The following is a 12,947-nucleotide window of genomic DNA, read 5'->3' on the forward strand; positions in this document are numbered from 1 at the left end:
CTGCTCTCTTTAGGGTGCGAGTGTGCTCATTATACCACGGTGTCAGACTGTTTTCCTTAATCTTCCTTAAGTGTAAAGGAGCAACCGTATATAAATGCTAGAAAAGAGAGAGTCCATATTTTCTGTTACATCATCAAGTTATTCTGAGGTTTTAGATATGCTAAGGAATTGAGATAAATCAGGAAGAGTACTTACAAAGCAATCTTTTGTGGCAGAAGTAATGGTTCTACCATACTTGTAACAAGGAGTAGAATTTACAGTTTTAGATATATGAAGTTTGCACAAGACTAGATAATGATCTGAGATATCATCGCTTGGCTGCATAATTTCAACACCATCAACATCAATTCCATGTGACAGTATTAAATCTAGAGTATGATTTCGACAATGAGTAGGTCCTGACACGTGTTGTCTAACCCCAATAGAATAGCATTGAGAATGTCTATGAATGCTGATCCCAATGCATTTTTTTCATTGTCAACATGGATATTAAAATCACCAACAATTAAAATTTTTGTATTACCTTTTGGGCTACTTCTTGTAAGATTGAGACCATTGTACCAGTAGACTTGAGACAATTCAAATGATACCAAACATGACTGTGAATATCGCTTGCATTCATGTAGAACATTATATTATGCTGTTGACCATTCTGAGTGAGCTGAGTGAAGGGAGATCGGTGAGGGATAGAAGTGGATGAAAAGGATAGGTGAGAAGGGACTTTTCTCGCATCTTCTCTCAATGAGATGACAAAACAGATGCCTGTATGTTAATACACTGTGTGTGTATTGTCCGTATCCCAGAAGATCAAAGTGTCTGAGGTTCTTAAAGTCTTACAGTGCAAAACATAAAAGACTTCCCAAAATCCTATAAATAGTTTTTCTATGGTATTTGCTGGGAAGGATCTGTAACTGTAGAATAAACCTCACTCATCCACTAATACTCTAGAGCTGATCCACTACTACAGTATCATTATTATTATTATTATTGCTTATTGTGCACAAAAATGTTTTCACAATAGTCATTAATTTATGTCTGAGTTTAGATCCAAATCATAGGTGGATCCAAAGCAGCTTTCTTACCTTTGTTGTAATGTTAATGAGTCCAGATTATACCAAATGAGTGGGCATGCCTGTTACCAATTACCATTTATCAAAAAACATGCCCACATAATCTCCATATAAGGGCTCTCTTCAGAAATTCTGCTGTTCAACCATTCTTCACTCTCTGCAAACAAATATTTGCCCTCTCATCTAAGCATGTGCTGCAAGATCTTTGAGTAAACCATGTGTGCCATTCTCAAAAACAGTTCACAAAAACACAATAATTTTTATAGGGTTATTCCAAACCTATCCGAAATTGAGCTATAATACATATAATTTTCGTTATCTGGAAATAAGTAATACTTATTGAAGGGTTTATTCAATTTTTTATAATATGAAAGGATATTCCCCTCATAAACAGTACTAATTTGTAACAAATTAAATGATGCATATAGTACAAGATGCATCATCTGGCTTATTATTTATTCATTTATTTATTTAAAAAGTGCCCTTAAGGTAAATGCTTAAGTGCATGCAGAATAAGGCATTTATATATATATATATATATATATATACACACACACACACACAACGGAGATCTAAATTTTTAGGAATATTAGCTGTGGGAATACCACTGTTATACTAACATAATAGACAAAATATCCAAGGCATTTGAATAAAAACCTTTATTTTGTGGAAAATACAGTGAACAAAATTAGAGAACAGTAACCACTGTAGCACAAAATAAGATTACATTTTGGAGGGTTACAGCTGTCAAAAATTAGTAGGAAGTGTAGAGGCCCCTGCTTTGAATGACCACAGCACATCTGCTGCTGCAGGATATCACTAGTTTCTCACACTGGGCTGGTATGATCGTGGTCCACTCTTCTTCCAGTCTCTTCCATAGTTCAGTAGCTGAAGTGTGTTTCTTAGCCATAACTTTGTTGCCAAGGATTTTCCAGGGATTTTCAGTTGGGTTTCGATCAGGACTCTGGGCCGGCCATTTCATTATTTCAATGTTCTTAGCTTCAAGGAACTGCTTTATGCGTTTTGCAGGGTGATGGGGGCAGTGTTTTGCATGAATTGCAGGCTGATTGAGAGATGCTTGCAGGGAAGATGCTGCATGCTGCTGAATGAGGTTCTGATAAACATTTGCATTCACCTTGCCCACCTTGCCAGAGGCACAACTCCTGCTGCTCAAAACATCCCCCAAAGCAGAACACTTCCTTCTCCACTTTCTCCACTTTTCTTTATGCACTCGGGGTTCAGTCTTTACCCAGTTTGACGCCGAACATAATGTTTCCCATCTGACCCAAATAAATTAAACTTGCTCTCATCACTATTGAACTTTGGACTAGTTCTCTCTCCACACAACATGCTCCTCAGCAAATGTGAGCCTAGCCCTTTGACTTGACTTGAATGAATTAGTGTCATTGTAAAGCTGCAATATTCAAGAAATCACAGATTTGGAATCACCAACTTCTCTTGCGATAGCTGAAAGGGTCATCCCTTTGGCCTTCATCTGGACAACCTGCTGTTGCAGGGTTTCAGTCACCTTAGAGCAGCCCACCATCTTGCAATCTCAGTAAAAATTAGAGGAATGCCAGTTAAATAGGGTTTGTGATATAATTAAGGAAATTAGCACCAGGTGCCAGATTAACACCAATAACTTGGAGGTATCTGTAAGTGTTCTCTAATTTTGATCAGAGTTCTTTTTTCAGTATCTCATTTAAGTTTTTTATACTGTGCTTCAGAAAACAATTAATTCATGAAATATGCTTAAAAAACTGCCCTTCTACTCCTGTTTGGATAGTGTCACGTAGAACCATAGGCGGAGGGTGAACCAACTCCAGGATAAGGCTAAAAGCAGCCAAATGTATTAAACATCATGTCATAAACCACGCTAGACTTGCACTCTGTTTAGATGCTGTTTAATAAACACTTCCGTATACGTACATACGCATATGTAATAACCAATAAGAAAGCTTGTTACAAACCCATATACTATTTATCACATCTTCCCCCTTTTTGGCGAAGTATGTTACTTTTTAACGAACAAAATTTGATCAAAAGTTCAGTTACACTGCTGATAACATCACAAACATAAAACATTATGCAAAATGAATCTTTCCACAAATAAAGTCTCTGTAATGCATTAATTAGACAACAAGAAAAGGGAAAAATAAAAGTGTTTTGACTCTGTATTATGACTGGTAGCGCAATGGCTTTCTTATCACTCGCCCACACCATGTGGTCTTAGGTGACACTACATGTTGTGGAGTATGAGGCACAGCTGCCGTAGGTTCTAAGGAAGGAACAGACGTTCCTTGATTCGCCTCAGATAATTGCTCACTTGGAACCCCAGGTAGGTGACTTTCCTCAACATCTGTTGTGCGGCCGGGTAGATCTTGTTCATGTTGAATAGCAGTATCCCCTGGAATGGCTTGGAGATGTTTACGATTCCTGCGAAATTCTCCATGGTCAGTTGACACATAGTATGACCTTGGCTGTTCAGCTTGACGACTTACGATCCCTTTCATCTTCCACTCCTTTTCACCATCCAGCTTTAGGCGCACTGAGTCCCCAGGAGATAGCGGCAATAAGGATCTAGCACCATGCCGTCGATTGAAGAAGTATCTGTAAGAATCCTTGGCTTTGTGATCCTTAACTTCCACTCTTTTCAAGTCAGGAAATTCAGGGACCAAGTTACTTGCCATCACTGGAACTGTAGTCCGGAGATGCCTTCCCATGAGAAGCTGCGATGGACTACACCCTGTAGCTGCTATTGGAGTTGCCCTATACACGAGAAGGGCCAAGAAAGGGTCATCTTGCTTTAGTATTTTCTTTGCTTTCTGAACGGCCCCCTCTGCTTCTCCGTTCGATTGTGGGAAGTGAGGACTGGACGTCATGTGAACAAAACCATATTGTTCTGCAAATGTCTTAAACTCGACTGATGTAAACTGTCGAGCATTGTCAGAGCACAGCCTTTCTGGGATGCCAAAACGTGCAAACATGCTCTTTAGTTTGCCAATCACTCTTCTGCTTGTCATGTTCACCAAGTGGACTATTTCAATACATCTTGAATAATAATCCACTACAACAAGGTATTGATGGCCACCTGCTTCTCAGAGATCTACCCCAAGGTGTCTCCATGGGCCTGGGGGTAACTTTGTCACTAGCAATGGCTCCTTGCGTTGAGTGGGCTTATTATTCTGGCACAACTGGCACTGGTTCACTTTACGTTTTAGATCAGAGCTGATGCCTGGCCACCACACTGATAGGCGTGCCCGCTGATTGGGATTACGAGTCTTGATCCATGCAGGAGAAGCCCTGCAGACTCACTCAGAAACCCTTGTTGGATAAAGTAGGCTCAGATTGACAGGCACCGCTTTTATATGTTTAGGCCACCCTTGCTGGACATTTTTAAGCACGCTTTGCAACTCTTCATCTGCTTTCGTAGCATCAGCTATCTGATGTAGCTTCTGAGGTGAAGCTGGCAAGTGCTCCTCGACTCCAGCTACATAGGCCTCGACTTCCTCCTCGAGGTCTGACTGTTCTGAGTTGGCCAGGGGGTGTCTGGACAGCGTGTCTGCTATAAGCAGAGACTTTCCTGGGGTATACACTGCCACTGGGTTGAAGCGCATCATCCTTATTAGGAGCCGCTGACAGCGAATGGGGACCTCGTCAAGGGTTTTCTGGTTTATCAAAGGGACTAAAGGTTTATGATCTGTGAGTACTTTGAAGGACTCTAAACCGCAGAGATATCGTGACAGCTTTTCGCATGTCCAAACTGAAGCCAAACACTCTCTTTCAATTTGAGTGTAGCGTTTCTCATCGGCTGTGAGAGTACGGGAACAGAAGGCCACTGGAAGCATCTTCCCATCATGCTCTTGAAGCAATGCCCCCCCTATTCCGTAACTGCTGGCATCGGCCTTGACGACTGTTGGCTTGTTCATGTCGTAATATCCCAGCACTGGGGCCGCAACTAACATTTCTTTCACTTTTGTGAACGCCTCCTCTTGACTCTTGTACCACCTCCACAGTGTCAGCTCTCAGTAGCTCATTCAACGGCTGTAACACGGTAGCGCTGTGTGGCAGGTAACGGCAAAGGTAATTAATCATACCCAGCATCCGTTTTAACTCAGTCAGATTTTGGGGTTTGCTGAGGTCCCGGATAGCACGGACCTTTTCTGGGTTGGGTCTAATGCCCTCTTTACTGAGACGATGTCCCACAAAACCCAATTCCTTCTGACCAAAAATGCATTTTTCCTTCTTCAGCTTCAGCCCTGAGGCATGGATAGCATTCAGCACTTCATCACATTTATCAAGTGTATTGATCCCCATTTTGGAGACAGATGGTAATTTGCATGAAAGACACTGGGAAATTACACACTCTTTACAGTGAGCAAAATATCTCTAAACTCTTAGGATCTGCATTAGATTGAGACTATTGCACCAGTCGACTTGAGACAATTCAAATGATACCAAACATGACTGTGAATATCGCTTGCATTCATGTAGAACATTATATTATGCTGTTGACCATTCTGAGTGAGCTGAGTGAAGGGAGATCGGTGAGGGATAGAAGTGGATGAAAAGGATAGGTGAGAAGGGACTTTTCTCGCATCTTCTCTCAATGAGATGACAAAACAGATGCCTGTATGTTAATACACTGTGTGTGTATTGTCCGTATCCCAGAAGATCAAAGTGTCTGAGGTTCTTAAAGTCTTACAGTGCAAAACATAAAAGACTTCCCAAAATCCTATAAATAGTTTTTCTATGGTATTTGCTGGGAAGGATCTGTAACTGTAGAATAAACCTCACTCATCCACTAATACTCTAGAGCTGATCCACTACTACAGTATCATTATTATTATTATTATTGCTTATTGTGCACAAAAATGTTTTCACAATAGTCATTAATTTATGTCTGAGTTTAGATCCAAATCATAGGTGGATCCAAAGCAGCTTTCTTACCTTTGTTGTAATGTTAATGAGTCCAGATTATACCAAATGAGTGGGCATGCCTGTTACCAATTACCATTTATCAAAAAACATGCCCACATAATCTCCATATAAGGGCTCTCTTCAGAAATTCTGCTGTTCAACCATTCTTCACTCTCTGCAAACAAATATTTGCCCTCTCATCTAAGCATGTGCTGCAAGATCTTTGAGTAAACCATGTGTGCCATTCTCAAAAACAGTTCACAAAAACACAATAATTTTTATAGGGTTATTCCAAACCTATCCGAAATTGAGCTATAATACATATAATTTTCGTTATCTGGAAATAAGTAATACTTATTGAAGGGTTTATTCAATTTTTTATAATATGAAAGGATATTCCCCTCATAAACAGTACTAATTTGTAACAAATTAAATGATGCATATAGTACAAGATGCATCATCTGGCTTATTATTTATTCATTTATTTATTTAAAAAGTGCCCTTAAGGTAAATGCTTAAGTGCATGCAGAATAAGGCATTTATATATATATATATATATATATACACACACACACACACAACGGAGATCTAAATTTTTAGGAATATTAGCTGTGGGAATACCACTGTTATACTAACATAATAGACAAAATATCCAAGGCATTTGAATAAAAACCTTTATTTTGTGGAAAATACAGTGAACAAAATTAGAGAACAGTAACCACTGTAGCACAAAATAAGATTACATTTTGGAGGGTTACAGCTGTCAAAAATTAGTAGGAAGTGTAGAGGCCCCTGCTTTGAATGACCACAGCACATCTGCTGCTGCAGGATATCACTAGTTTCTCACACTGGGCTGGTATGATCGTGGTCCACTCTTCTTCCAGTCTCTTCCATAGTTCAGTAGCTGAAGTGTGTTTCTTAGCCATAACTTTGTTGCCAAGGATTTTCCAGGGATTTTCAGTTGGGTTTCGATCAGGACTCTGGGCCGGCCATTTCATTATTTCAATGTTCTTAGCTTCAAGGAACTGCTTTATGCGTTTTGCAGGGTGATGGGGGCAGTGTTTTGCATGAATTGCAGGCTGATTGAGAGATGCTTGCAGGGAAGATGCTGCATGCTGCTGAATGAGGTTCTGATAAACATTTGCATTCACCTTGCCATGTAGATAAGAGGCACAACTCCTGCTGCTCAAAACATCCCCCAAAGCAGAACACTTCCTTCTCCACTTTTCACTGACTTCTTTATGCACTCGGGGTTCAGTCTTTACCCAGTTTGACGCCGAACATAATGTTTCCCATCTGACCCAAATAAATTAAACTTGCTCTCATCACTATTGAACTTTGGACTAGTTCTCTCTCCACACAACATGCTCCTCAGCAAATGTGAGCCTAGCCCTTTGACTTGACTTGAATGAATTAGTGTCATTGTAAAGCTGCAATATTCAAGAAATCACAGATTTGGAATCACCAACTTCTCTTGCGATAGCTGAAAGGGTCATCCCTTTGGCCTTCATCTGGACAACCTGCTGTTGCAGGGTTTCAGTCACCTTAGAGCAGCCCACCATCTTGCAATCTCAGTAAAAATTAGAGGAATGCCAGTTAAATAGGGTTTGTGATATAATTAAGGAAATTAGCACCAGGTGCCAGATTAACACCAATAACTTGGAGGTATCTGTAAGTGTTCTCTAATTTTGATCAGAGTTCTTTTTTCAGTATCTCATTTAAGTTTTTTATACTGTGCTTCAGAAAACAATTAATTCATGAAATATGCTTAAAAAACTGCCCTTCTACTCCTGTTTGGATAGTGTCACGTAGAACCATAGGCGGAGGGTGAACCAACTCCAGGATAAGGCTAAAAGCAGCCAAATGTATTAAACATCATGTCATAAACCACGCTAGACTTGCACTCTGTTTAGATGCTGTTTAATAAACACTTCCGTATACGTACATACGCATATGTAATAACCAATAAGAAAGCTTGTTACAAACCCATATACTATTTATCACATCTTCCCCCTTTTTGGCGAAGTATGTTACTTTTTAACAAACAAAATTTGATCAAAAGTTCAGTTACACTGCTGATAACATCACAAACATAAAACATTATGCAAAATGAATCTTTCCACAAATAAAGTCTCTGTAATGCATTAATTAGACAACAAGAAAAGGGAAAAATAAAAGTGTTTTGACTCTGTATTATGACTGGTAGCGCAATGGCTTTCTTATCACTCGCCCACACCATGTGGTCTTAGGTGACACTACATGTTGTGGAGTATGAGGCACAGCTGCCGTAGGTTCTAAGGAAGGAACAGACGTTCCTTGATTCGCCTCAGATAATTGCTCACTTGGAACCCCAGGTAGGTGACTTTCCTCAACATCTGTTGTGCGGCCGGGTAGATCTTGTTCATGTTGAATAGCAGTATCCCCTGGAATGGCTTGGAGATGTTTACGATTCCTGCGAAATTCTCCATGGTCAGTTGACACATAGTATGACCTTGGCTGTTCAGCTTGACGACTTACGATCCCTTTCATCTTCCACTCCTTTTCACCATCCAGCTTTAGGCGCACTGAGTCCCCAGGAGATAGCGGCAATAAGGATCTAGCACCATGCCGTCGATTGAAGAAGTATCTGTAAGAATCCTTGGCTTTGTGATCCTTAACTTCCACTCTTTTCAAGTCAGGAAATTCAGGGACCAAGTTACTTGCCATCACTGGAACTGTAGTCCGGAGATGCCTTCCCATGAGAAGCTGCGATGGACTACACCCTGTAGCTGCTATTGGAGTTGCCCTATACACGAGAAGGGCCAAGAAAGGGTCATCTTGCTTTAGTATTTTCTTTGCTTTCTGAACGGCCCCCTCTGCTTCTCCGTTCGATTGTGGGAAGTGAGGACTGGACGTCATGTGAACAAAACCATATTGTTCTGCAAATGTCTTAAACTCGACTGATGTAAACTGTCGAGCATTGTCAGAGCACAGCCTTTCTGGGATGCCAAAACGTGCAAACATGCTCTTTAGTTTGCCAATCACTCTTCTGCTTGTCATGTTCACCAAGTGGACTATTTCAATACATCTTGAATAATAATCCACTACAACAAGGTATTGATGGCCACCTGCTTCTCAGAGATCTACCCCAAGGTGTCTCCATGGGCCTGGGGGTAACTTTGTCACTAGCAATGGCTCCTTGCGTTGAGTGGGCTTATTATTCTGGCACAACTGGCACTGGTTCACTTTACGTTTTAGATCAGAGCTGATGCCTGGCCACCACACTGATAGGCGTGCCCGCTGATTGGGATTACGAGTCTTGATCCATGCAGGAGAAGCCCTGCAGACTCACTCAGAAACCCTTGTTGGATAAAGTAGGCTCAGATTGACAGGCACCGCTTTTATATGTTTAGGCCACCCTTGCTGGACATTTTTAAGCACGCTTTGCAACTCTTCATCTGCTTTCGTAGCATCAGCTATCTGATGTAGCTTCTGAGGTGAAGCTGGCAAGTGCTCCTCGACTCCAGCTACATAGGCCTCGACTTCCTCCTCGAGGTCTGACTGTTCTGAGTTGGCCAGGGGGTGTCTGGACAGCGTGTCTGCTATAAGCAGAGACTTTCCTGGGGTATACACTGCCACTGGGTTGAAGCGCATCATCCTTATTAGGAGCCGCTGACAGCGAATGGGGACCTCGTCAAGGGTTTTCTGGTTTATCAAAGGGACTAAAGGTTTATGATCTGTGAGTACTTTGAAGGACTCTAAACCGCAGAGATATCGTGACAGCTTTTCGCATGTCCAAACTGAAGCCAAACACTCTCTTTCAATTTGAGTGTAGCGTTTCTCATCGGCTGTGAGAGTACGGGAACAGAAGGCCACTGGAAGCATCTTCCCATCATGCTCTTGAAGCAATGCCCCCCCTATTCCGTAACTGCTGGCATCGGCCTTGACGACTGTTGGCTTGTTCATGTCGTAATATCCCAGCACTGGGGCCGCAACTAACATTTCTTTCACTTTTGTGAACGCCTCCTCTTGACTCTTGTACCACCTCCACAGTGTCAGCTCTCAGTAGCTCATTCAACGGCTGTAACACGGTAGCGCTGTGTGGCAGGTAACGGCAAAGGTAATTAATCATACCCAGCATCCGTTTTAACTCAGTCAGATTTTGGGGTTTGCTGAGGTCCCGGATAGCACGGACCTTTTCTGGGTTGGGTCTAATGCCCTCTTTACTGAGACGATGTCCCACAAAACCCAATTCCTTCTGACCAAAAATGCATTTTTCCTTCTTCAGCTTCAGCCCTGAGGCATGGATAGCATTCAGCACTTCATCAAGTCTATTGTCATGTTCTTCACGAGTACGACCATATACTAAGATATCGTCCATATAGCAGCATACTCCCTCGACATTCCGAAGTAGCTCACTCATGCGTTTCTGATATATCTCTGGAGCGCTAGTTATGCCTAATGACAAGCGACGGAAACAGTACCTCTTGAAGGGGGTTATAAAAGTAGTCAACCTCTTGCTAGCGTCGTCTAACGGTATCTGCCAGAAACCGCTGGCAGCATCGAGGCTAGAAAAGACTGTCGCCCCTGCCAGTTTAGAAGTGATGTCATCCAAGGTTGGCAAAACATACTTTTCACGAATGACGACTTCGTTTAGTCATTTAAGGTCAACACATATTCTAATGTCTCCATTCTTTTTGGCGACCGGCACCATTGGGGCACACCATGGAGTGGGCTCAGAAACTTCTTCAATCACGCCCAGCTGCTCCATTCTGTCCAGTTCTTGTTTTACCTTCGTAAGCATTGGGATTGGTACTCTACAAGCTACATGAACGCTGTATGGCTCCGCTGTACTTTTAAGCATTATTTTAACTGGTTCGCATGCCATCAGTCCCAAAGAGCCAAACACATTCTCTCTTATTTCGTCTATTCTTTTTGTTAGCCCCATTTGAATTGCAGCACTGCGTCCTAGCAGATTCCCAACATGGGCTCCTCTCACCACATATGCATTCATCATATACATATTTTTTTTTACGTTTACTTTTGTCCTCATCTGGCCCATACACTCCAGCTTGCCACCAGGACTGTTCAGTATGACATTTGTTTTACTCAGTGGTATCTTATTTTTCAGGCTTTCGTGACTTTTCTCAGATATTATGGTGGCGTCTGCACCAGAATCAATTTTGAAATTGATTATTTGGTCTTCCATAAGGATGTCAACTGTCCATGGTGGAATGGGTGCATCCTTACTTTGAACAGAGCCCAAGAACATTGCTGACCCTGCATCTTCATAAGATGTTACGTCCTGCACTGTCTTAGTGTGGCAGACTACAGTGAAATGGCCAATCTTTTTACACTTTCGACATTCAGCTTTTTTGGCAGGACAGTGCTCTCTCTGATTATGTGTTTTGTTGCATCTTGTGCATTTCTTCCTGTTACTCCATTCGTTTCTATAGCCTTGTCCTTTTCTCTGTCTATCACTGCTAATTTTCCTTCCTTTGCCACGATTTTGTTGGGGAAATTTAACCTCTTCTAATTTACTTTCGCTTTGCTCCGCATTTTGGTTTTTAATGAGCTCGTGGCTACGTGCCATTTCAATTGCTCTAGAGAGCTTCAGTGTTCCTTGAAGCTGCAGCTTTTCTGACAGAGATTTGTCTCTCAATCCGATCACAATCCTGTCTCGGATATATTCATCTTTTAGTTCGCCAAAATCACAATGTTCTGAGAGCTCATAAAGTCCTCTTACGAACGCTTCTACTGTCTCTCCATCTCGCTGACACCGCTGATGAAAGCGTGCGCGTTCGTATATCACGTTTCTTCGGGGAATGAAGTGCTCGTCAAACTTCTGAATCACCACTTCATAGTTATCTCTGTCATCGTCATTATCAAATGTGAATGATTTGAATATATTCTCTGCATCCTTCCCCATGGAATAAATGAGAGCACTGACCTGCACATCGCCATCCTCCAGTGATAATTTGGTGGCTGTTCTGTAACGCATGAATCTCTGTTTCCACTCTGGCCATTCGCTCGGCCTTTCAAACGGGAAACTTTCTGGTGGCGAAAATTTGAGCATATTCTCGACTGTGCAGCTCTTTACTTATAGGGGCAAAACAGCAACAGTCTGTCAGAGTCCACTGAGCTAAGATCCCTCTTCTGACACCATGTCATAAACCACGCTAGACTTGCACTCTGTTTAGATGCTGTTTAATGAACACTTCCGTATACGTACATACGCATATGTAATAACCAATAAGAAAGCTTGTTACAAACCCATATACTATTTATCACACATCATAAACCCGTCTTTTTAGGCAAGAACCAGACATGCCAAAAAAATGTTTAATGGGACTGAATTTGTATTTAACGTGATTACAATTGAATAAAAACTTTAGAAATTGATAATTATATAACGTTTCCTTGCCATGGTTATTCAAACAGTGAATAAATTATATATAGAAAGTGACATTATCATCAGGAAAATCAGACTTGGCTATGTGATTCAGTTCGCCAGGCACCTGCCTAGGTTCAATGGCATGCTTTTACCTCAGTGGCAGGTAAGGATGCCCCTGTCCTGCATGTGGAAATTGTGGTCCTATTGGTGAAGGAAGCAATAGAGACTGTCTCTCCAGCTGAGAGTTGTCTAGTGGTTCCCCGAACTAGAAAATACAAAAAAACGTCCAAACCAATTTAAGAGAAACAATTTAATCGATGTTCAACAAATAAAAAACAGATGTAATACAGATAAACAAATGATAAAGCTTGGCTTATTGAATATCAGGTCCCTTTCTACGAAAGCACTTTTTGTAAATGATATGATCATTGATCATAACCTAGATGTGCTCTGTTTGACAGAAACCTGGCTAAAACCTGATGATTACATTATTTTCGAGTCTTCCACCCCAAGATTACTGTTGTAAACATGAGCCACGTCCAAAAGGTAAAGGGGGAGGTGTTGCTACAACTTATAACAATATG

The sequence above is a fragment of the Sinocyclocheilus anshuiensis genome, unplaced genomic scaffold (genome assembly GCF_001515605.1).
Source record: "Sinocyclocheilus anshuiensis isolate Anshui unplaced genomic scaffold, SAMN03320099.WGS_v1.1 scaffold2516, whole genome shotgun sequence".
NCBI classification, from domain to species: domain Eukaryota; kingdom Metazoa; phylum Chordata; class Actinopteri; order Cypriniformes; family Cyprinidae; genus Sinocyclocheilus; species Sinocyclocheilus anshuiensis.